A 25,394-nucleotide genomic window follows, 5' to 3' on the forward strand; every position below is an offset into this window, starting at 1 on the left:
GAATATATTCTGCGTTGTTGTCATAAATTAATTGAGCCTATTGTCAGAATAATAGCAAAGCTCTTAATTTGTTTATGAAAATAATTTGTAAAATTGAAGAAGCACAATGCATACGGATGTAAGTGCTAAAACCTGAATTTTAAGGAGAACTAAAAAAAACTATCTAACTTTCATGCAAATTATTTTAAACAAAAAATGTTTCGAGGTACTGTTAGGCTTTATCGAATCATGAACCAAACTTCCTGAAAGAAGCATCCTTCCCCGAGAAAACCTTTGTCAAAGGAAATGCGTATCCCCATAAACTCTTATTCTTATACATGAAAAATTGCGTAACTGTATTATTTTTCAATAAACAATTTTTTTAATGAATAAAAAATACTCTTGAGCTATCGGTTAGATCTATTGAATTGCGAAAAGAGTCCTTTAAAAAAGATAAACATGTGCGTAAAAGTCCTGGCACTTACACATCAAGTATCGTGACACTTGCGCCCGTATGCACTGACTTTTTTTCCTAGACCTACTTTCGGGTCGAACTGGACCAAAACTTCTACAGTAGGGGGAAACAAGTAGTTTAAGCGGCGAAGAGCCTGTCTAGCGATCACGCTGCCGCTGGCTCAAATCTTCTTGTCGACGTTTATTTTTTATTTTTCGCATTGTAAATATGTCAAATAATAATTTTTAATCCTCTGCCGATGATTAAAAATGATTTAAATAGTAAAATTATTAAAAAATAAATATAATGCAGAAATGTAATTAATGAATGAATCGAAAAGTGTCTGCATGATATTTATTTGCAAATAATTTTTCTATTTTTGAAAAAAAAAACGCCATGGGAGCATTAAAAATTATTATTTGACATATTTGCAATGCGAAGAATAAAAATGTGGACAAGAAAATTGGAGTCAGCGGGAGCGTGTTCGCTTGACAGGCACTTTAGCGCTGCACTGGCGGCGCTGACTCAAAGCAGCCGCCCGTGACTATGTAGACCTTAGGCAGCCGCGGCTACCGTGGTTTTCAAACGCTCATAATTCTTAAATAAGGGCCCACTTATAGAGAAGCCGTGACACGTGTCTAATTTTTTTGACGTGCTATCGATTGATGATGGTGTGATCAAAAAGTCAATGTCGCAGAGGAGACCTTCCTCTTGCAAGTCTACGTAAGCAAAGATTACAGTAGACCAACACCGTATAACTTCTACGCTTTTCTGCAAATTCTTTGTAACTTGACTTTTTATAGCACAAGCATTGCTGTAGAGCGGTCCACTGTACACTAATATTCGCCCAAGACCACATGTATGTTTAATACGCATGACTAATGACAAAGAAAACCATTAGTGTGAAATTGTCTGTATCTTATTTTGAAAAATGAAACATTTCATCGTGCCTTTATTTGTCTTTATGTCTCAAAATCGTTGCACCTCAAAACAACACCAAATTCAGCATATTTTTGAGGATCAGAGTTTTTCTGTGCATAGGACCATTTTGCACTATCATACCACCCGTAGTGAAGATGTTAATTACTACCATAAAAATTATTTTTCTCGAATTAGACTAATTGGTAAAGACTCAAATATTAGTTTTAATTTATTCTTAAAATTCTTAAATTTATTGTGTCCTGAGTATGTAAACATTTTAGTGATAACATTTCAGAAGTGGGAGGGACTAAGTCTCACGAGTCATAAACGGATTTTGTGGTATGTCGCGTGGCGTGCTTTGCAACGAACGAGAACGATCTCAAAAATATTCCCTTAAAATTTCAAGTCGATTGGGGCTGAAAAGTTTTGGACTAGCTCAAATGTCTGTGGTTGCTGTAAGAGCTGAAAACGTACCTTCATGGATACTACCAGACGATTCTCAAGATCTTCTAGTTTTAATAGGACGTATTCTAACGCAACTTGCTTCTATGGAGTATACAAAGCGAGGAAATGAACTCAGCTTCAAGAAACGTCAAGATAATCCATTCAATGAGACACCCGCTGCAATAAGTCGTGGTTCAGAGTTGACTATCGTCAACAATAACATTATTCCACCTCACTCAATGAACCTTACTTCCACTATAAGTATAAATAAAGAGTTTCTACTACCCATTTTCAATTTACGATTTATTGGAAAGAAACCAACTAATAAATTAAAACGTTACGAAATTTTGAATATGAAGTTAATCAAGAAACCACAAGATAAACCAGTCGTGAAGCTATCTGAAATTTATATAGCAGACAATCGCCTCAAGGAAGAAGTTGAGGATTTGGTGTCTGTTTCAAATGGTTATCGAGTAACAGTCAGCCGCAAATTGTTTGACTTAGGATGCACGGATTTAATCTCCATGAAAATTGCCGAACATTTTGGAAGCGAACCTATTTATTGTAGTCATCGTCGAGCTAGTGACAAAGAGTGTAAAGATATTGATAAAATCTCTAGCAAATACAAGGAGGCAGGATTGATTTTCGAAACCAATTTACCATACGCTGGTCCTATTCAGCTGGTGCGAAAGAAGAATGGTGAACTGCGATTGGTTATTGACTATCGCTAGTTGAACACGCAAACGGGATGAATGAACTTCCCGTCACTAAATATCGATGATCATCTGTCATTACTGATAAGGATCTGTCAATATGGGCTGCGGTCTTTGAGTGAAATCATCTATACCATGGCTTGTTCCATTGCATGTTCCATTTTGGCGAATGTGTGATTTTTTTTTTTTGTAATTTCAATTCGAATATTCCCAGAATTTCTCATACAATTCCATTTAGCCAACATTTTAATTTAATTCTCCGTTTATTCTCCATCCTTGAAAATGTGTATTAGCAGGATTATTTTTCCATGGGAAAACCTAATCTGACCTTTATTTTGCGATAGAATAAAGTTGTAACATATTTCCCTTACAAAAATTTGCTGAAATCAGCAGTTTACTATACGTTTAAAATTCAAATTTTTCTCTGTCATTTTTTCTCTTGAAAATGTGTGCTGCAAGTTTTTTTGCACGCGAAAACCGACTCTGATAATTAAGGCAATTGGTCTATTTTTCAAGTAGGTATTGCAAAAATCGTGTAAATTTCCACGTTTTCCTAAATGTTTAATAACTTCCGACATAATCAACATTTTTCAATGTTCTTTGGCTCATTTTGAAGCTATTTCTTCAGCGTATCACAACAGCTTATTGTTATAAAGCGTGAACATTTTGTCAAATTGCAAGAACTTGATGTAACAACAAAATTGGAAAAATTGCAATGTTCTTCGTGGTAACAAAAATATTTTTGAAGAATATATTTAATATATAATTATGAAGTTGTTATGAAATTTTCTTAAAATAAATTTTTGTTCTGATTTGCCTACATATAAGATGTCTTCAAATTTTTCCAACTTTATTGTTACATCAAGTTCTTGCAATTCGACAAGCAAATATTTACGGTTCATACCAATAAGCTGTTGCGATACGCTGAAAAATAGCTTCAAAATTAGCCCAAGAACATTACAAAATGTTGATTATTTCGAAAGTTATTGAACATTTAAGAAAACATTGGAATTAACACTACTTTTGCAATAGCTACTTAAAAAATAGACAAAATGGCTTCATCCGGGGCTTATTTTATACAGAATTTGGAGAGCAATCAATTCTTGAAAGAGAATTTTTTTAGCTGTGGAATAACTAAAATTAAGAGAACTTAAACAGTCATCATAAAAGAGATGTACGAAAACTGTTTACACTCATTGTAATTTAAATTTCTGCCGAAATAAAATTGAATGGAATATTCGAATCGAAATTACAAAAAACTTTTCCCTTGCATGAAGAGAGCAGACATAAGACAGCAATTATTGTGGCAAAAAATACTTCTTAGTTCACGAGGATAACGTTTGGGCTAATTAATGCCCCATACTATTTCTCAAAGTTCATACAGAAGGTACTTCGACCACTTCAACATAACTTAATTCTTTTCTACTTGCACGATATCCTAATTCCTTGGAAAAGTTGGGAAGATAGAAAGACTTATTATGGTATTAGAGGCTTTAATGAAAGTCGGCCTGAACATAAGCTTGTCGAAGTGCCAGTTTCTGATGAAGAGTTTGTGAATGATCGTATTTTTTCGTCGATATATACCGAAGTTTGCCAAGAAAGCCGGACTTTTGTTTAACTTGCTTAAATATAATGTCAAATTCCGATGGGAAACTGAAGAAACGAAATACTTTGAAGACCTTAAGCGAGTCGTGGCACAAAACCCTATTGTTCAGATGTTCGACCTTTAAAGATAAATGTAGCTTCATATGGATGCAAGCTTGATGCTACTACAACGTGGAGATGACACGAAGCTATAGATGGTTTTCGCTGTTAGTTGATGAACCAGTGAATCTGAGAAAAATTATCACTTAAGGGTGTAGTCTAGTTAGCAGGCTAATAAAATAGACTATTTTTACAAATTTTGTGTGCGCATACTATGGAAGGGATATAAAAATTAATAGGTTTGATAAATAATAACTTTAAATATAAAAGAAAAATTTTTTTAATTCATTTTTTCCATGTTTTGTATACAAAATCCGTATTTGAACGGAACGCCATAATTTGAAGGCAGGTCGGTGGCCACATGATATCTCGACAATGGCTTATCAAAAACAAAAAATCAAAGTGTTTTAGATTTGATATGAAACTGGCTACAAAAAAGACATATGGATATTAATTTTCAACAAATTTGGTTAATTTTATTCAATGAAAACCAAAATAATCGAAAAAAATTTTGTTTGCTGTTTTTTGTAAACAAAAATATAGTAAAAATCAAAATTTTAACATGTCATTTTGTGAGTACTTATGTGTCGAATGTGTGGTCAAAATTTCAGAATGCTCGGCCCACTGGTTGCGGAGCAATCGTGTGGCCAGTTGCTCAAAACGTTGCTTTGAGACAAACGCATTTGAAGTGTGCGAGTGCGCTCTGCACTCGGGCACGCACCGTCAAATAGTACACTTATACTACTCAGATCTTCATAAAAATTTAATACCATGTTCGTAGATACATATACATTCGAAAAATGTAAAAAAGAAATTTCGAGAGTGACCAACTAGACTACATCCTTAAGCAAATTGGAACTGAGAACAATAATCAGGGGCGGTAAATTGCTTACTTCCGATGTTGATCAAAGTAAAATTTACAGTCATCACAGATTGCCAAGATTTGGTCTACCTCAACACTCACAAAACAAAGGGGTTGCAAGTAGCTAGATGGATTAATTTGCTGAATGAATAAGAGTTCGGCATCTTGCATCGTCCAGATAAAAAGTTAGCACATATGGACGCACTGAATTGAGCCCCTGTTCAGAAACCCTGAGAAGAACCAATTAAAGACTAGTTATTGTCGTACACCTCGCTTTTCACGGAAGATGAAATTGTGATGTTTCAATATGCTGACACCGCATAATGGTCTGCTAAAGGAATTCACTGTTCATATTTGCCCACAGGTCGTATTTCTTAACAGACTTGAAAGTTTCTTTCAAATGCTCAGCATTAAATATTCAAGAGAATTGTGATTTGCTATTTTTTTTGTTTCACAGAGCAATAATATACAAACAAGTAAAATGACAAAATTGGACATTTCAACTTTGTAAATTTTTATTTCAAGAAAAAACTCCGATAGATACTCACTATCAGCGGGAATTATTGCACCTGCATTCATAGAACATAATTAATTCAAATAATATCTAACTTAATTATTATAAACAATTTTTATGAACAAATGCTTATTAGTCTTTTTTTCTCATTGAAAAAATGGTTTGCTTCACGCTAGTTGCTAATATTTTTCGTAAGAATCATAATTTGTAACAAAGAATTAGCATAAGTTAACAATTACTGTTTTTATCAACATTTTTATAAACAAATTCTTCATGAATGAATTTTTCTTATAGTTGAATTAATATTTCTGAACAAAAAGTGATTAACAATTGTCTTCAAAGTTATTTATATACTTCAAGCTTGAATAAAAATAAACAATGTAGAATGTTAGTAACAATGAAATTAACAAGTCTCCCAGTTCGCCGTGTTCTCGTAGAAAAAAGGGTTTTTTTTCAATTACGACAGTCATTTCAAAATTGGACATGGGACAATAAATAAAAATTATTGTAATTTTTAATAGCAATTTTCATAACAATCTGTGACAATCTGCGGTTGGCCGTATTCATATAAACCATTTTCATTCAAAATGATTTAAAATTGCAGCGTTTTAGATTTCAATTATTTGTATTATTATTTCCAATAAGAAGTGGATGCTATTAAGATGCGTAAGAAGGTCTTTGGCGATTTTCTTATTGCCTATTAGAGTATGGACGTGCAAGGATTGTTCAGCTTCATACAAATTGAATACAATTTTAATACTGAGCATCTCTAAATAGTAGCTAATCATTTGAATTTGTATTCTTTACCTATATTTAAGAAAAAAAAACGGAAATTATAAGTATAAAATGTAAGTTTGAAAAGAGGTTCGAAAAGTGGCTAAGCACTGACTTCGTTGTTACATTTTTTCTGACAAAATCAAAAGGAGGAAGGAAAAGTTTTGATACGAAGTTCGATGATGCTTCGGCTGCGACAAAGAGACGAAAATTTATGTCCATTGAAAAGTTTTACGGCTGCTGAGATACCGGATGCATTTCTGACAATTTTACGAAAGAGTGAAAAAAATTGTAAATGCTACAATCGTTCGTTTGATTTCTGAGGATATTAAAAATTTATACACATTGCAGGTCAAGCTGACTTTGAATCAAATTTGCCATGACCTTCAAAAGAAGCTTTAGCTCTAATGCAACAGGTTTAGACTATCAAAGTATCAATATAATACTATTCACTTACACGTCAAAGAAAGAATGGCTGACATTTATTCTTCCTATGTGAATGCATTAGAGATTAAAAAAGACTGTTATCCTTCAAAAAATTGAATATCGGAAGAATGAGCCATGGTTGAGAAGCAGTCTCTTATTAATCACACTATTCAACGTCTTTTTAAAGATCCGAATTTATGCCTTCTATTTGAGAGAATAGATTGAATATCGCTAATTTAGACTCTGAAATTAAATATGGCATCGATGGACTTAAAGTTGACACAAAATAGAATCAGAAGTTTAATCAAAACGATTTGACCGATAACTCGTTTTTGCAGCATCAATGGAGCCAATATGGTTGAAGGTAAAGCACACAGAAGAAGAAGTTCGAAAGAATCCATCATAGTTCCTCGCCAAAACATTGTGTACCTATCATGATTAAATATGCAAAGGAAAAAAAGGAATTGACGAAATCGGAAATAAAAAATATTAAGACCCAAGATCAGAAGCTTAGGCCCATAGCAATTACTACGACTAATGTGTGTACATAGTTAAGGTTCATGAAGTGTATTCTCCATATTGGTTATCTATTACAAATATGCAAATAGAGTATAACCAAGAAAAATGATAAGGAAACAATGAAAGAAGCTAAGAAAAAAATTTGCAACGAAGTTCAAAAGTAGATGAGGTGAATAATTGGTCAACCACGTGTAGGATCTGACAAGTCTAACTTTTGTAATAAGGCTCACAGGTTTTTTTTCGGATGTTGATTAAAGTGGCAGAAATAACTGGAGTAAATAATGAACTGATTAAAATGTTTCGAAACATGCTAAAAATGTTATTTAGTAGCAGAAAAATTTCTCTTCATTTTTTCAACAAAAATGCTTTTAGGACTGCAAAACTATATGTGAGCTTATATCCATGGTACTATATGCCTTCTTCAGTTCACAGAATGCTCTCTCATGGGTGGGAAATTTATGAAGACTTGTATGCTGCCAGTTGGCATGTATTCCGAAGAAGCTTCTGAAGCCAGGTACAAGGATATCTAGTACACTCGACAGTACAACACACGAAAAATCTCTTGATTGCATACTATGAACTACCTAATTCACAAACTGTTTGAGTCCTCAGATCTTCTCATTGCATCCTTGAAGCGTGAATGGGAAAAAGTTAAACTTGATAATTAACTGGATAAACTAATAGAACAGTTCGAATTCTGAATCGTAATTTATTTATTTCAAAATTTCTGCTAATAACCTGAATAAAATAAATGTATTAATCAAAACAATTATTTTAATAAATTAATTGATTAAATTATTTTATTCAGTGTAAATTTTATTGCTAGATCTATGGAATTTAATTTAATCAAAATTGTATGTTTTTACAGGCATTTTTGTATCTTGAGGAAGACCCAAAAACGGTTCGAAACGTCGGTTTATTGTGATTGTAACTAAATAAACATATATATTAAATGTACGAACAAAATAATTTGTCTTAATATCTTTAAAGGATATATATCCACATCAATGAAATGTTCAAAGAAAGGATAACCTTAGACCGTCTGGAATTTTGGATTTATAATGAAGGAAAAAATAACTTTTTTCCACGACCAACCGCAGATTGACACAAATTGGTATAAAAATTGTTATTAACAATTACGCAAATTGTTATTCAGTGACCCATGTCCAATTTTAGAATCACTGTTTATTCTGCCAGATATTTTCAGTAGAAAACACATAAAAATGATAAATCTTACTTTTGTTTAAAAAATTGTTTATAACAGTCACATTCATTACTTTTTTTAATTTTGTATGTTAGTCGTTGCAATAAATGTTACTTGAATAAAATCACTTTTTTTCTACGAGGAAACGGCCGATTGGGAGACTTGTTTAATTAAATTGTTATTGTTATTTTGGGGATTCAAGAACTTATTACTTTATTACAAATACATGGTTTAGGCATAAAATGATCCAAAAGTACACCTGGTCTAAAGCAGGGACTAGGAGCGAAGTGCAATGAAAGGGAAATAGATTGAACGTTTACCCTATTCAATGCGCCACGCGCAACAGTCAGGACTAAATTTCCCAATGCTTGAATTGAATATTAAAGGAAAGACACGCTTTTTGGATGTCAAGAGAACTCGCAGCAAACCTGGGCGCTGTTCGAATCCTCTACCTTGAAGAGCAGCTTTTTAGCTCCTTGCGAGCTCCTTGCCGAGAAAATGGGCATGCATATATTCAATGAATTTTTTGTTGGGAATTATCGCTATTTGTGTAATTTTTTATTGATTGATTTATGGCTAGATCAATTTCAATGGAGAGTATGTACTCTATAGCTCATCAGTATTGAGTCTCCATTATTTTTTATTTTTTTTTTACATATTTTTCACAGATAAATTACGAAGTTTTATCTGTTCGTGTTTTATTGATTAATTATTGAAAATGTTCTTATTTATTTCTACAATTATTGTTTTTTACATTATTTTAAATTTAAATTTGCTTAAACAAGTGTCTTTAAGTGATTAATTTAAGTTTCAAATCAACACCGTCGATGTAGAGGGGTTGAGGTTGGGGTGTCAGAATCAATTCGCGTTTAATAATAATGTATTTCTGCGATGAAAAAATGGGCAATTCCATTTTAAAGTCATCTAAATAATTTGATCTTCATTAGTAATTTTGATGAGAATTGTATTATAGATATTAAAAATTGGACATTTTGGTGCTTTTTTTTTTAACTTCTATAAGAAAAAATTTTGAATTTAAGAAAAGTCACTTTCTTTGCAAAATCCAAATATGTATTGAAATTCTTTTCCACAAATATTTCTTTGAATGCACGTATTATTATGGATGGTGAAAAGAACCATCAGAATATTGATAAAATTACCAAAGTTATGAAAGTTCTAAAAAAGAGGTAAAAAATTTGAAATTTTGATTATTTCTTTAACATATTTTAATATATTCAATATTCATTCTAATTTAATGAATGCATTCTCCAGCTTATTATTTACGAATCAAGACATACCACACAAGTACCAATTTATACAAACACTTTAGAAATAATTGGAAACAAAGTTTGAAATGTCGAAAATTCTCTGTAAATAGTTCAGTTGTCTGTTCGACATATTTCATTGAGATATGCAAATTATACAAAAATACAGATGTACTTTGGACCTGAAAAGTTTAAGTTTTCATAAAAGAGTTAATTTCAAGCGTTCTTTTAAGCGTGTCAACAAAATTGTTGAATTATACTACCATATCATAGTTATCGCTGAAAGAATATAATTTGCGGACAATTTTTTTTGTCGTTAAAATGTTTTTTTTTTCAACTAAAAGCTTAACTGTTTGAATTGTTTCAGATTCATATTTTTTGGTTCAACTAAACTGGTTTGGATTTTAAATACAATTTTTAAAATCTTTATTAGTTGGAATATTACCTGTTATATTTTGTATTGATAATAAATTTTCTTTGCTTGCAAATTAAACAATTAGGTTACATTTTTTCTTACTTTACGGCAAAATCTTTCTTGGTTGAAAATTCAAATTTTTATTTAAAAATCGTATTTTTAGTTTGTAAATTCACCTCTTTAAGCAGAAATTAAAATTTTGTTTGGTAAAAATGAAGCTATAAATAAAACTTCATAGTAGACACTTACCTATTTGGTGAAAATTTCATTATTTTGTTGATTGTTGGCTTCTATTTTGCAATTCTTGAAAGAAATCATTAATTTGAAAAAAAAACCCAAAAAAGTTTTTTACTGACTTGGATTTTTTGTGAAAACTATGCTGGTAAAATGATCTTTTATTCGCTTATAATGTTCGTGACATAGTTCTTTACGGTTAAATAGTTTTTAATGTAATTGTTTAATACCATTTAGTCCCTACAGGAGTTTATTTACTTGTAAATTTCTTCTTTTTGTGTAAGGTATAGGCCAAACGTGCAAAAAGTACTGACTTTGATGTTAATTATTTCGGTTTCTAAAGGGCGGTTCAATTTTAACTTTAAAGTTCGATAGATCTCAGTATCTTTCTTATGCTGGTTGCATGTTAGACTTTTTTGTAGTAAGTCGCTTCTTTCAACAAATACCTTCAAGCATATGCCAGTAGTAGCAGTGTCACTGATCGGCCACCAACTCCATCAAATGAAGCAGCAAAACATCAAGGACATCAGTCGTAAGCATGCCATAATATAACTTACACAGAAATAAACCTAGTAAAGTCACTGCCGACAATAATTGGAAAGCAGCCTCTAAACCGCTAAACTCTGAAACAGGTATAGCGTCAGGAAAAATTCCCCCAATTAATGTCATTGTAGACAAAGCTAACCATCCTTACACAATTCTGCATAAATCAGTGAAAGAATCCACACAATTTAAAGCCACAGATTACAACATTGACCCAGATGTATTTTCAGGTCGCGTGTCTTATATAAAGAAGATCATAAAATTATTACCAACCTCGAGCAACAAGGCTTCCAATACTATCTTTATAAAAGCATTAACTTGCCTCCCATCATGCTCGTCATTAGAAACATTCTCACACTCTACCCGGAAGATTTAGTTCTCTCTTAATTAAAAAAGAGGAGGATTCACAAATCCGTCAGTTGCTCGCAAGAGAAATGTACAAACTAAGAGAGCCTTACCAGTGCTCTTGATAACGGTAACGAATACATCGCAAAAAAAGGTGCTTTTAATCTCCAATACATTGCTTAGAAGAAAATTAAAGTAGAGCCCTACGTTAAACCTTAAATATTTCACAGGGTTACAAGTGTTAGAGATTCCATCATGTCTCTGACATGTGCCACGCCGCTGCATTTTGTGTTAAGTGTGGGTGCGCGCACCAGTCTTGCTTTAAAAAAAAATCGCGAATCGGCGGCCACGTACGCTAACTGTGCTAGAGAATACACCATGAATTACAGGGGTTTTGCATTTTAAAAAGTCTCCAGAAAAACCAAAAATAATAAATCAAATATATGCCATATATGACTTCGCACTTGGGCAGTAATCTGAAAGTATATTAATCGAAATACCATTTGTAGCAATACATGAAGCATCTATTACAGTTTGATATTGCAGAGTGGAATAGCATTGTTACACGCTGGTGAAATTACTGCTTCACATTGTAAGGTTTCACTTACAAGCTGGTAGACGTTACGTTTTCTCCTTGTGACAGTTTATAACTCGTAAGCTAACCCCTTTCATACTGCGATGGGTAGTAGGATCCAAAGTAGATGGTACAGTTTGAAATAGTAATCCGGTATACCAATATAGGGCCTCACCCCGCACCAATTTTGTGTTAAATTGTAACATCTCCTTTGTCGTACTGAGTACAGTGTGAACCGAGGAAATAAATGTTAGTTTAAAACAATTTTATTCGCGGAGAGAGATTTGTTTTATTTTTGACAATATTAAGTTTATTTTTATATGTTATTATGGATTAAATATCATTGTCGTTTAGGTCGAATTAAAATGTTTAATTATGAGAAAATAGGCCGTAATCGCGAAGTCAGTTACGTAAGTTTTTCCTTAGTGCGCACGGAGACAAATGGAAAAATAATTTGTATGAAGAGTACTGTCTTAAATTACAGATTATTATGGTACTAGTGACTGGCGCTACATTACCATCGACAGATCGCGAGTTCGCGCCACTTTGGACTGGACCTGCAAGCATTGTATTTTTGTTTCCATTCGTGTGATTTATATTTTATATTATAATCAAGTTCCAACCTAAAATCTTCAATTTCTACTAAAAGCCACTTTTAAAACTTTTATGACTGTTAGAGTGCGATAATGTGACACTAAATCTTTACATTCCCGGAACAGAATAAGTTTTTTATATAAGCTCTTTTTACTCTTATTCAGCATCCTCATATTTCGGGAGCAAGGCAATTAAAAATCAGTTAATCTCGGGAGTAACTTTTGTTTTTATCCGTATAGGCTGATTTCGATTTTACAAAATGCTATTTTGCTCTTATAAAAATTTTTGATTTTGTTTGTTAGATATCTAATTCTGTATACTGCAACCCTTCAAATATTGTTCCAGGATTAAAATAAAAAAATATTTTAATAAACACAGTTCACTTCACTTACCTATGTTTGCAATTTATTATACTGTTATACTATTTATTATATCACATAACGTGCATTCTTAAATTTTATAAAAATGTATAAATAATTACTAGCTTTTAACAAACTTCTATGAAATTCTTAACTTTTAAAAATATTTATTTTTAAAACGTATTTATTCTAATTTCAGCTAGCCTTCGATTCAATGTTCAAATTCAGCTTTAAAATTAGGATTTTAAGCATGTTTAAGTATTTTGTATTTTAAACAATTTTTTAACCCTAATGTTTTAATAAATTATTTGTAGTAGTAGCTTTTGTTTTTACTTTGAGGTTTTTACTTTTATGTTTTTACTAAAGAAGATTAGTAAAACTATAATCATTCGATTCTTTTTTTAAACTGGAAAATTTAATTTAAATTTAAATATTTTCTCACTTGATATATGTCTGAAAGTAATAAGTCCATTAGATTTTTGAGCTTCAGTATCTGAGCAGAAACCGCAAGTTAAATGAATGTATGAATTAAACATTTAAGTATTAAAATTTAAATTACTTAAATTGAAATTTTTTCATGTATTATTTTTATATCCACCTATTTGTGTAAAATGTGTAAAACGAAAAAAAATATATTGCTTTGTTAACCCTGGCTTTTCAGCACAAAATGTTAGCTGAGATTTTGTCAACAGAATGCAAGCGATAATTTAGCGTAATTAGCTAGAGAGTCCGGCATAGGCTTCAGGTTTTAGATTGTTGAGGTAGGATTTGAATCCCCAGCGGGTGCGATTTTTCATAGCATTTAAGGGTATTGGTTCAATCCGACTTTGAATTTTTTTATAGGTACGGCACTGATTCCATATTTATTCTTTCCAAAGGATTTGCGATCGAAAGAAAAAAATCTTACCGAATATCCGGGGTTTCGCGAGATCCTCGGATCAATAAAATCTTGAAAAATCAAAAAATTTGTTGAAGCAATGATTATTTTCCCGACAAATATGAATTTTGCGAAAGATGGAAATCAGCGTGTAGCAGACGGCAGAATTTGAACCGTAAAAATCGTTTGCTAAGTTGTTTACTCACAAATCTGACATAAGAGAAGAATTCTCGAGACATAACAGGTTTCCAAAGGGCCACATCTTGATGAAGGTGTCCTCAAATTTTGCGAAATACGTTGCGAAATGCAGCAAAAAGCAGAGAAAATTGACATGCCCTGTCTGTGGCTCTGTAACTGGATTTGTAATTAGCCACCAGGTCAGCTGTTACCTCAACTCTACACGCGGTATCGGCAGTATCGTGGCGCCTTTCGTTATCGACCGTGGGTCAAGACTAAAATTCTCAAAGGGGAAAACCTCTTCTGGGACATTGACTTTACGAAGAGAATATCATCAATCTATATTACTTGAAAATAATAAGACACGTGTCCCGGATGTTTTGGTCCCTTGTAAGAACTATGAGTGTTTGTAAATCACAATAGCCCAGGGTGCAGAACCTCTGTCGGTTCGCGCGCATGGACTTCCATCAGGCACCGTTGGTCTAGTGGACATGAGCCTGGCTGGCAGCCACGCTGCCGTAGTTTCGAATCTTTTTCCGAACTTTTTTTTGCGTATTTTAAACATGTCAAATAATAATGTTTAATGCTTTTCCGGCGAATAAATTTTTTTTAAAAATATTACTGGGGAATAAATATCATGCAGACACTTTTATAATAATTTATTTGTATAATCATAATTTATTATTTTTTACATATTTGCGGGTGATAATCGTCCCAGATTATTACGTAGCTAGGTGATGCACTGTTCACTGTAGCGACGTAAGAAATGAGAATCAGCCAAAAATTAGGCAATTTTCAATTATGAAATAAAAACAAAAAATGTGAATACAATTTCCTACAAAATATTTAAATGGACTTGTTTTGCAGATAAAATCTGCAAAAGCACAAATTTGATAGACAAACCAATTTATGATTGTATGGAAATTTGTAAATTTACCCAGTTTGAAATTATAACTGGATTATAAATTATGAATTTATCAAGTTACTCAGGAATAAATTTCAAAATTACAAATTTAGAATTCGCAAAAATTTGAAAGTAGGCCCTCTGCAAATTTATTTACAAGTTCCAAGCTTATCAAGTTGCCTATGATTTATTCCGGATATTGTACAATTTTCCACATTGATTATTATTCTAAAATTACAAAACTGGCGAATGTTGACTTTTCATTATAAATTTTTAATTTACCAAGATACCCAGCAATAAATTTTAAAACTATCGAATTTCAAAATTGGACTTTCTTCAAATTTATTAATAAATTGCAAACTTATCAAGTCGCCCGACTATAAATTTCGACATTAAAGAATTTTGCAGATTTACAATTTTAAAATTTAACCCCGAGAAGTATAAACTTGTACTGAGGGGTAAACAGTTCCTACAGTGGTGAGAGGATGGTTCGAGAATATCTTAAATGTTACTCGATTAAATCATTGTCTTTTTACAAATTTTTGAAAAAATTTCGATGATTTTAAAACATTAGAAAACAGCGTTTATTCATTGTTTAGTTTTTATTATTATAATATTGTCAAATATAGAGATCGAAATAAGAGAAATGTTTGAATATCTCGAAAGTAACCTAAAAATCTAAAAATAATCAAAATTAATATTATAGGTTGAAAAATTATATATGGATTCGAGCACATGGCTGGCTTGATGATAATTTAGACAAATTTGTATTGGATTTATAAAAACTGTTAAGGCAAAATTAAGTAATAAATCTTTTTCTACGATATATTTGTTGTGGTTGAAAAAATTAATCAAGATACGTTTCTGCATCGCTTATAATTGCCAATTAAAAAAAAAAAGATTAGTTATTTAACTCTGATCTACTTTTTCTCCAAATGGAATTTTTTGTACCCGTTTTATTTATTCTGGCATGCAGCAAAGGGATATATATATTTTACTTTCTTAACTTAACTATTTTCCCTTATTTTTCGTGAATTTTCAGTTAATTTATTTACTCAATATATTTCCTAATTTTCGGAACGCCGTCTCCCTCCTCAAAACATGTCGGGCGGCCGTCCGACTTGCCCACCCCCGGGGTTGACGCCCCTGTTTCTTCGGTCGTTGCAGTCAACAGTGCATCACCTACCTACGTGATAATCTATGGCGATTATCACCCGAAAATATGTGAAAAAAATAGTGACGATTATACAAATAAATTATTCGAAAAGTGTCTGCATGATAATTATTTCCCAGTAATATTTAAACAAAAAAAATTAATTCGCCGGGGAAGCATTAAAAATTATTATTTGATATGTTTACAAAAAAAAAATCCAAGAAAAAGATTCGAACCCACGGCAGCGTGGTTACCAGCCAGGCTCTTTTCCACTGGACAAGCGGAGCTTGATGGAAGTCCATGCGCGCGATTTGGTAGAGGTTCTGCACCCTTGGCTAATGTAATTTACAAACGCTCATAGTTCTTACAAGGTACCGAAAAATCCGGGACATGTGCCTCATTATTTTCGAAGTATATAATGTGAGCTGCAGCTAGCGCTCGCTAAAAAGTAAGGATTACTGGGTGGCATTGTTAAATTCTCACTGATCCCCATTCGATCTGGATATGGTTTTACAATTTCACAGAGTAAATCTTGCACTCTAATGCAGTGATGTTCACTAATTTCTCCCAAAGTGTAAGAATTACTCTGTGGTTGCACGAAAGGCTCGTTACTGCACCACAGTGTAATATTTCATCACTTTTCATAGTATAACTTACAGCGTACTTTTTCGCGCAAGAAATTCAACTTTTTCACCCTACATCGCTGGTTATCAGCTTCTTTTTTAACCGATCAACAACCAAAAATTAAATAAGCACATATATGTGCATAAACTAATAATGAATTTTAAAGTTTATGGAAGGTATTGATATTTTCAAAAGTTACAGACTTTTAAAAAAAGTTTTGAGTATAAAGTAAATAATTACCAAATATGTTTTTTTTAAACTATTGAAATATAGAGAGTATAGAGCAAAGTATGATATTATTTATTAAAACCCCAAACTCGATAATTTAGATCTTTGTTCACGAAAATATCTCTTATAATATCTCTATAAATCTCTTATAATCCTTAGTGCAAAGTATCATACGGCCCAGCATTAGCCCATGGTCGGCAAAAATATTGCCGAAGCTCGGATGCCATTATCGCGACAATGACGGATTTATAATTATGGCCTGCACTTGGCAGCCAAGGTTTGGCCGTCATTGTCAGCTCAACACTGGGTACCAATATCGGACCAACCTGGATACCGGGGTTAATTCAAAAACTAATAAAAAAATCATTCAATTTTTCTTAAGACGCATCTTATTTATCCATTCATCATTGTAAGACTGCATATCGTTCGAATATAATATAGTTTGGCATTATCTAACTAATCACACTAATGACCGCTCTACGGGCAGAAATTATTTTTATTTAAAGCTATGAAGAAATAATAAGGAGAACGAAGTTCCCTTAAAAACTTTTTCGAATATGACCCAGTTAGTAGTATAGCTATGGGGGTTCTACGACACCACTACGTTGTTCCAACTGCCACCGCTGGATGGCGCTACCATTCAGTTCCCAGCAGTCGGTAATTGCTGGGTCGGTAAGGTAGATTTCTGCCATTGTTTTTACCATCTTTGTAGTTCAAGTTGGATCCAGCAGATGGCGCCATTGGTGTGTAGTTCGAGCTGGAACCGACAGATGGTGCTACTAGTTTACCATGTTGTAGTTGGAACCAACAGATCCCTACCACTGTTTTACCATGTATATAGGTCAAGCTGGAGCCGGAAGATGGCGCCACTAGTTTACCGTTTATGTAGTTGAAGCCGGCAGATCCCTACTCCTGTTTTACCATGTATGTAGTTGGAGCCTACAGATCCCTACCACTGTTGTATTGTGTATATAGTTTAATTTGGAGTCGGCAGATGGCGTAACTAGTTTACCATGTATGTAGTTGGAACCGGCAGATCCCTACCACTGTTTTACCATGTATATAGTTCAATCTGGAGCCGGAAGATGGCGTCACTAGTTTACCATGTATGTAGTTGAAGCGGGCAGATCCCTACTCCTGTTTTACCATGTATATAGTTTAAGTTGGATCCGCAAGATGGCGTCACTAGTTTACCGTGTATGTAGTTGAAGCCGGCAGATCCCTACTCCTGTTTTACCATGTATGTATTTTAGGCTGGAGCTGGCAGATGGCGCTCGTGGTGGTCAGCCTTGCAACAAGTAGCTAGGAGAGGAGGTGGTAGGGTTTCTCGAACCATCTGGAAAGCTCTCGATGCTACTAGAAAGATCTCGAAGCTTCTGGAAAGATCTCGAGGCTTCTGGAGAGATCTCGAGCGCGCGAAATTTGAAAATCAACCCATCACTGTCTTTGAGCTCCATTGATTAAAAGGAAATTTTAACATCACATCGCTGTCACCCAATTTCATCGTTGAAGTTTGTCAGATGCACAGCAATGGAGAAAGCGCGCGAAATTCTAATCTATCATCTATAAAATAAAGCTATGTACAGTACACAGAGCTGTGCATATCTACTAGATAAACATTGGACTCATAAATGTTCAATAGACGTGTATAACTCATATGATTGCTCAATACTGGTTTGGAGGTGCATAAGGCTGTTGAATATACATACATATGATAGTTATGGATGTACAGTATAATTGTAAACGTCTAGTAGGTTTCTATATTAAATATGGATGCGCATTATAATTTTGGTTACACACAAAGTTGCGCAATGGTAATCTATAGTACATATGGATGCGCTGTAGCTTTTGACGGTATATAAAGCGCTGTGCAGTGTTAATATATGTTACCTTTCACTGCATAGGACAATTGTATGAGAGCGAGGCTAAGTATTACCGTTTCAATGCATTTTGTAATATTGTTCTGTTCCAAGCTAAATGCAGGTAACGCAGTCGTTTACTGCTAGAGGATAATGGTTCATATCTGTGCTAAGATATTGGTTCAAATTTATGCTAAGATAATGATTCATATCTGTGTTAAAATAATGGTTCATATCTGTGCTAAAATGATGGTTCATGTATGGGCTAAGATACGATAGCCGATAATTGCTTACTGGTAACAGATGGCACCACCATAAAGTCAGTTAAATTTGAGGGAATTAAAAAAATTGATGGGAAATGCAAATGTATACAAGAATAAAACTTTCCAAAAGTAGAAAAAATAATTTGCCCAAGTGTTGTAAAGGCTAGTTAATCAGGGACCTATCGAAAAATGGTATTTGTGCACTTTTATTATCTGAATGAATGCCTAAATCAGATTAATGAACGAAAAAATTATAATATTAAAATATTTTTCACATAAACAGGAAAATATATCTATTTAATTGGTAAACAGTTTTTGTCTTTGAAATGTTTTTTATGCTTATGATACAGTGAAACTCTGAACCAGTCTTGAGGCTGGAGAAGGTTGAGGAATTGTCCAGCTAGAGTACCGTTTTGTAGGAAATGCTTTTATTCACGCCACTCACTCCCTGCAGCATAAATTCTCGAAAGAACTATATCAGCGAGTCCTATCTCCAGGGTTGACTCCACTTATGATGGCATTGATTCAGCTGCAGCATGAATTTTAGCAGTAGTTCAACGTTGATTTTAACGTTAATTTTAACATTGATTTAACGTTACTTCAACGTTGATTTGACTTTAGTTCAGCATTGAACCACAACCACGACTATCATCATTGTCACCACAGACATGTCTACAAGTGCACAGCTTCATAAGCTCCCTTATTGTTATAAATATAAATATTAGCAAACGTTCATAATTCACATTTGAAAGAACTTATGCAACGATATGGCATCAATCTCTACTCTTCGCATAGTAATATGAAGGCGTCAATCTGTGAAAGATTTAATCGCACGCTCAAGAATAAAATATGGCCACAATTTAGCTTGAGAGGAAACTACAAATGGATAGATATTTTATCTACACTAATCTCCAAGTACAGCAATACCAAATATCGATCAATTAGTATGAAGCCAAAAGATGTCACTACCGAGGATGAAGAGGAGGTCATGCAACGCTTGAAAAAACTATGAAATATACAGAGGACAAGGCCAGAGTTTAAAGTTGGTGACAGAGTTCGAGTCAGCAAGCACAAGCACGTCTTCGAGAAAGGATATACACCCAATTGGACGACTGAGGTGTTCACTGTTAATCGGATTATGTTGACAAGCCCCGTGTCGTAAAAGCTCAAGGACTATCAAGATCAACCCATCGCTGGCGGAATCTATGAACAAGAACTTCTCAAAGTTAAACATCCAGGCATTTATCTTGTAGAGAAAGTAATCAAGAAACGTGGCAGCAAACTATTTGTAAAGTGGCTAGGCCTTGACAGTTCACACAACAGTTGGTTAGATAAATAAATAACTGACTTTATGGTGGTGCCATCTGTTACCAGTGAGCACTTATCGGCTATCGTATCTTAGCCCAGATATGAAATATCATTTTAGCACAGATGTGAACCATTATTTTAGCACAGATATGAATCATTATCTTAGCATAAATGTGAACCAATATCTTAGCACAGATATGAACCATTATTCTCTAGCAGGAAATGACTGCGTTACCTGCCTTTAGCTTGAAACAGAACCGTATTATGGAATGCATTAAAACGGTAACACTTAGCCTCGTTGTCATACAAGTGTCCTATGCAGTGATAGGTAAATATACCAACACTGCACAGCTTTATATATATACTATCAAAAGCTACAGCGCATCCATAAGTACTATAGCTGACCATTGCGCAACCTTGCGCGTTACCAAAACTATACTGCGCATCCATGTTTAATATAGAAACCTACTAGTCGTTTAAAATTATACGATACATCCATAACTATCATATGTATATATATTCAACAGCCTTATGCACCTCTAAACCAGTATTGAGCAAGCATATGAGTTATACACGCCTATTGAACATTTATAAGTCTAATGTTTATCTAGTAGAAATGCACAGCTTTTTGTACTGTAAATAACTTTAAGTTATAGATGATAGATTTGAATTTCGCGCGCTTTCTCCATTGCTGTGCCTCTGACAAACTTCAACGATGAAATTGTGTGACAGCGATGTGATGTTAAAATTTCTCTTTAAACAATGAAACTTAAAGACAGCGCTGAGTTGATTTTCTTATAGATTTAAGTAATGTATAAGCGATTTAAATTTTCGCGCGCTTTTTTACATCTCTGGGAAACTTCAATGATGGAATTTTATGACAGCGATGTGCTGTTAAAATTTCCTTTAAAACAATGGAGCTCAAAGACAGCGCTGAGTTGATTTTCTTATTTTCAATACTTTAATTTTATCTAGATTTAAGTAATGTATTAGCAATTTAAATTTTCGCGCGCTTTTGTACATCTCTGGAAAACTTCAATGATGGAATTGTGTGACAGCAATGTGATGAAAAATTTCCTTTTAAACAATGTAGCTCAAAGACAGCGATGGGTTGATTTGGATTGCTCAATAATATATCATAATTATATTAACGTTTTTTAATTTCTCTTTTTACAGTGGATTTCACAGAATCTTTCGCTGAAATGGTGTGATTTTTTCACTCCTTGCAAAGAAAGTTGCAGAGAGCAACGCTCTAAGAAAGTTTAACCGGAAGAAAGGCAGCTACTTTTCGATCATTTTTACTCGTAGAGCTTCGGTGCACGCTGACTGTTCTTGAATGCGCAAATAAATTTATTCACAAGATATTAAAAAATGAAAACTAAAAGACATCCAAAAAATGTAGAGGAGAAAGGGAACTAAACAGATATATATACTGCCCAATAATGTTAAGAATATTTAGGTGTGTAAGATCATGTTTTTAAGCACTCTCGGCTTCAAGACATGTGGAAGAGTTCAATAATTAATGCGTGGCAAAGCAGGAAATGGTGGGTTAACGGACACGTTTGATAAGCGCGGGCGACTGTCCCAGAGATCAAAAGATGAAGGGCGAATTTTAGAAACTCGGAACTCGTATCGCCCACAAGTGTCCCATTATCGTGCCGTAAATTCTCCAAATCTAAGGTGCTTAGAGTGTAAGGTGAGCCTTAAAATTATTACCGACAATTACATACAGAAGTATCCTTATTTCCAGTTGCCCGTGAAACCTATCGAACAGTTTTCATGAACGAGAACATCAGTTTTGATAAGCTGAAAAAAGGCGTCTGTGATTTGTGGAAAAAAAAGCATCATCAGTACCCTGCAGAAGGTGAACATGCCCATTCATTGCAACGCGATTTTTGCAAAAAGCATGAGGAGCCCAAGATGCATTGCACGGAGGCCCGAAAAGCTTACTGTCAGGACAAAGAAGCCGCGTGGGATTCCAACACCGACATTTATGCCGTTGGCATGCAAAAAATCATCATTTTTTCAAAAATGACAACTTAAAACTGTTTTTTTTTTTGTCAGTCGTTTGGCCCTTATGAATGAAACAAATTGTTGTTGAAAACGTCCTTGAAACGAAATGGGTCTCGGCTTCATTGACTAAAATTTTGCTTCCTGGTAGTTCTCGATGTGTATATTAAAAGTCTTAAGGTGCATTAACCTTCCCGTAGGCGCGCCTTTGAAACTCACACGAGCGGGCGCGTAGCAACACTGAGTGTTGCTACTGGCAGGTAAAATCATTAGGAACAACCCTCATTATCGATCTGAATAATATATTTGTGTCATGAACGCATTACAGCCAAAAAACGGAAAAAATCCTCAAAGGCCATCTCCTTGTTTACCGTGCAGTTAAGTAAGTAGGGCACACTTTATCCACTGTATCGACACCTCCCTTAGTTGAACTGTAAATATATTATAATATTATAATGTGTTACCAGTATTGCGAACTGCAGGTACCGAACCCTCTAACCCGATTCAAAACCCCCTAACCCCATTTATCCCTTAAATATTGTCTGCCACACGCCCACTTGAAGGTTAAGTCCAGAAAATTCGAGTTTTCGAGATATAGCCTGTATTATGCATTATTACACTTACGCAAATGCATATATATATATATATATATTCGGTTCGGTTTTGATTCCTCTAGAATCAAACTGAAGGGCCTATGACAAAGCCACCGAACGCGTCTTCGGGTTGCGGATAGAGGGTCCCTGTACCAAGGGTTTCTGCTGAATATGGTTACAAAAATAAATAGGCCGTCGCGGACAATTGTCCAGGGGTGGTCCCGAAGGAATTAACCCCCAAGCGGAGGTGTGAAAACCGTGCCGAAAGCTGAACGGCACCTGGATGACGTGTCTTGAACAGTGACTCTGGGATACCGGGCGACCTCTCAGAGTACGCAGCCTTATCCTTGCATGCGGGGCTCTACAAGGATGGACGAACCCATTTACCTAGCTTCTCGTGGGAACAACAATGACAACACGAAACATAGTTGTAGTAAGTGCGGTTCAAAACAACAACGCGCAGGGCTCCCGACAATGGGTCGGCCAACAGTGCCGACCAATCTAGAGCTGGGGAAGCCAATGAAAATAGATTCAATGCGATGGATCGACGGGATCTCGTGACCTTTGGGTGGACGGAGCGACTGAATCACGACTTGCTAGACTGCTACGACGCGAGTGTGGCCCTTGAACGGGGTTACATGGCACGGCTGCATGCTCTGTGGTGCGAGAAACACCCGGAGCTATCGCACTTTTCGCAGCAACGTCTGCGAAACGATGCTGAACTACTCCGTAAAAGGGGCTATGTAAGCGGAACGCCTACTCTACCACAGCTAGAACAAGCCGGCAACAAAGAAAGAGAGGCGACACTAAGACCAACCGCGGGCAGGCATCCAATAGATGAAGAGCGATGCTTTACGACCCGGAGAAACATCAGTAACAAGGTTTTTCTCAAAACTAAAGATCTGGCTGAAATTGATGACGAGCTTCGCGGACATTTTTCCGGTGAATCCGACCTCTGGGCTATCAATTATTGTGTCTATAATGCAGCGAGAGCTGTGGCCGATGCGAACCGTAAAACAAAACTTAACACTTAACAAGTCAAAGCTGCTGACCATCAGGCAGCATATTGTTGAGAGAATACGGATACTATCTGACGCTAAGAGAAGTCTAGAGCGGAGGGAGAGGTGGATCAGAGAAAATCAACAGTTTCTCTCTGACCCATCTCGACTCTTCCAAGACCCTCCAGTTACTGTCGAACACCCACCCAAACCAGAGGAGGTCGAAGTATTTTGGAGAGAAGTCTACGAAGTTCAGCATAGACTGGACAAAGACTCAGAAAATATAAATAACTTCAAGGATTTATGTGTTGCCCTCATAACTCCGGACTCCGGCCCATAACTTGTCTGAACGCGCTTTATAAGATATTCGTAGCTATCCTAAATGATAGGATTGTTCGGGCAATTGAACCTGTGTGGCAAGAAATGTATGAACAACGAGGCTCAAAGAAAGGCGTAGCCAGATGTCGGGAGAAACTGCTCATTGACAAATGTGTCTGCAAAGATGCAGCATTCTACCAGCGTGACCTATCGATGGCCTGGATTGATTATCAGAAAGCTTTTGATTCTACATCCCATAGACTTATCATCTGTCTTTTGGAAATCTTGAAGGTTCATCCGCAAATAGTTGGGTGCATAGAGAGATTGATGCCGCTTTGGAAAACCAGAGTTACTATCTCATCTGGAAAAAATCGTCTGACAACTAACAAGGTCACGTTTCAGAGATGTGTTTTTCAGGGCGACACCATGAGCCCACTCCTCTTTTGCCTTACAATATTGCCACTATCTCCAGCACTGCGCCATTCCGACGGGTACTTGTGCGGCAAACCTGCAGATCGAAAGTACAAGGTCACTCATATATTTTACATGGACGATCTTAAGATCTATACTAAAAACAGAGAGCAACTGCATCTAGCTCTGGGGATTGTCGAACGATATACTTAGGAAATTGGAATGGAATTTGGGTTAGACAAATGCGCCAAGGTTTATTTGAAGCGAGGAAAACTTAATGGCATCCCTGAAGATCCTGAGCTCGTTGATAGAAGCGCCATACATCTTTGCGCTGGAGAGACTTACACATACCTGGGTGTACCACAGAGCCGCGTTCAGGATGTGACATCTATAAAGGATACTCTCCGAAGCAGATACAAACGTCTCATCCGACAGATTTGGTCTTCCGAACTGTCGGCGAGGAACAAAGAATCTGCAACGAACATGCTTGCCGTCCCGTTACTACTCTATTCATTTGGAGTAGTTCCATGGACGAAGAACGAGCTCAGATCTCTTGATATCGGGATAAGAAAGGTTATGCACATGAACAAAAGCATGCATCTTAAGTCTTCCGTTCCGCGACTGTACATCTCACGTTGTCAAGGGGGTCGCGGATTATTGAGTCTTGAATGTCTTCACAACAGGATTATTCTGGGTATAGCAAATAGAGTTGCAAATGGAAGAGATCCTCTTCTTAAAATAGTCAGGAATCACGAAGAAGTGGGCAAAGGAGCATTTCTATACAAAGCAGCGGAGGAGGCTGCTGAAACAGTCGGACTTGACTTCAGT

At 35.1% G+C, this 25,394-nt stretch overlaps 1 protein-coding gene across 4 annotated transcripts in view; it reads left to right on the forward strand.

Annotated features, from left to right (window-relative positions):
• LOC117168731 (exosome component 10) overlaps window positions 1–25,394 on the forward strand; it is a 146,513-nt gene that overhangs the window by 46,749 nt on the left and 74,370 nt on the right. The window lies entirely within an intron of this gene.

This window comes from Belonocnema kinseyi, chromosome 3 (assembly GCF_010883055.1).
Source record: "Belonocnema kinseyi isolate 2016_QV_RU_SX_M_011 chromosome 3, B_treatae_v1, whole genome shotgun sequence".
In the NCBI taxonomy this organism is placed as follows: Eukaryota; Metazoa; Arthropoda; class Insecta; order Hymenoptera; family Cynipidae; genus Belonocnema; species Belonocnema kinseyi.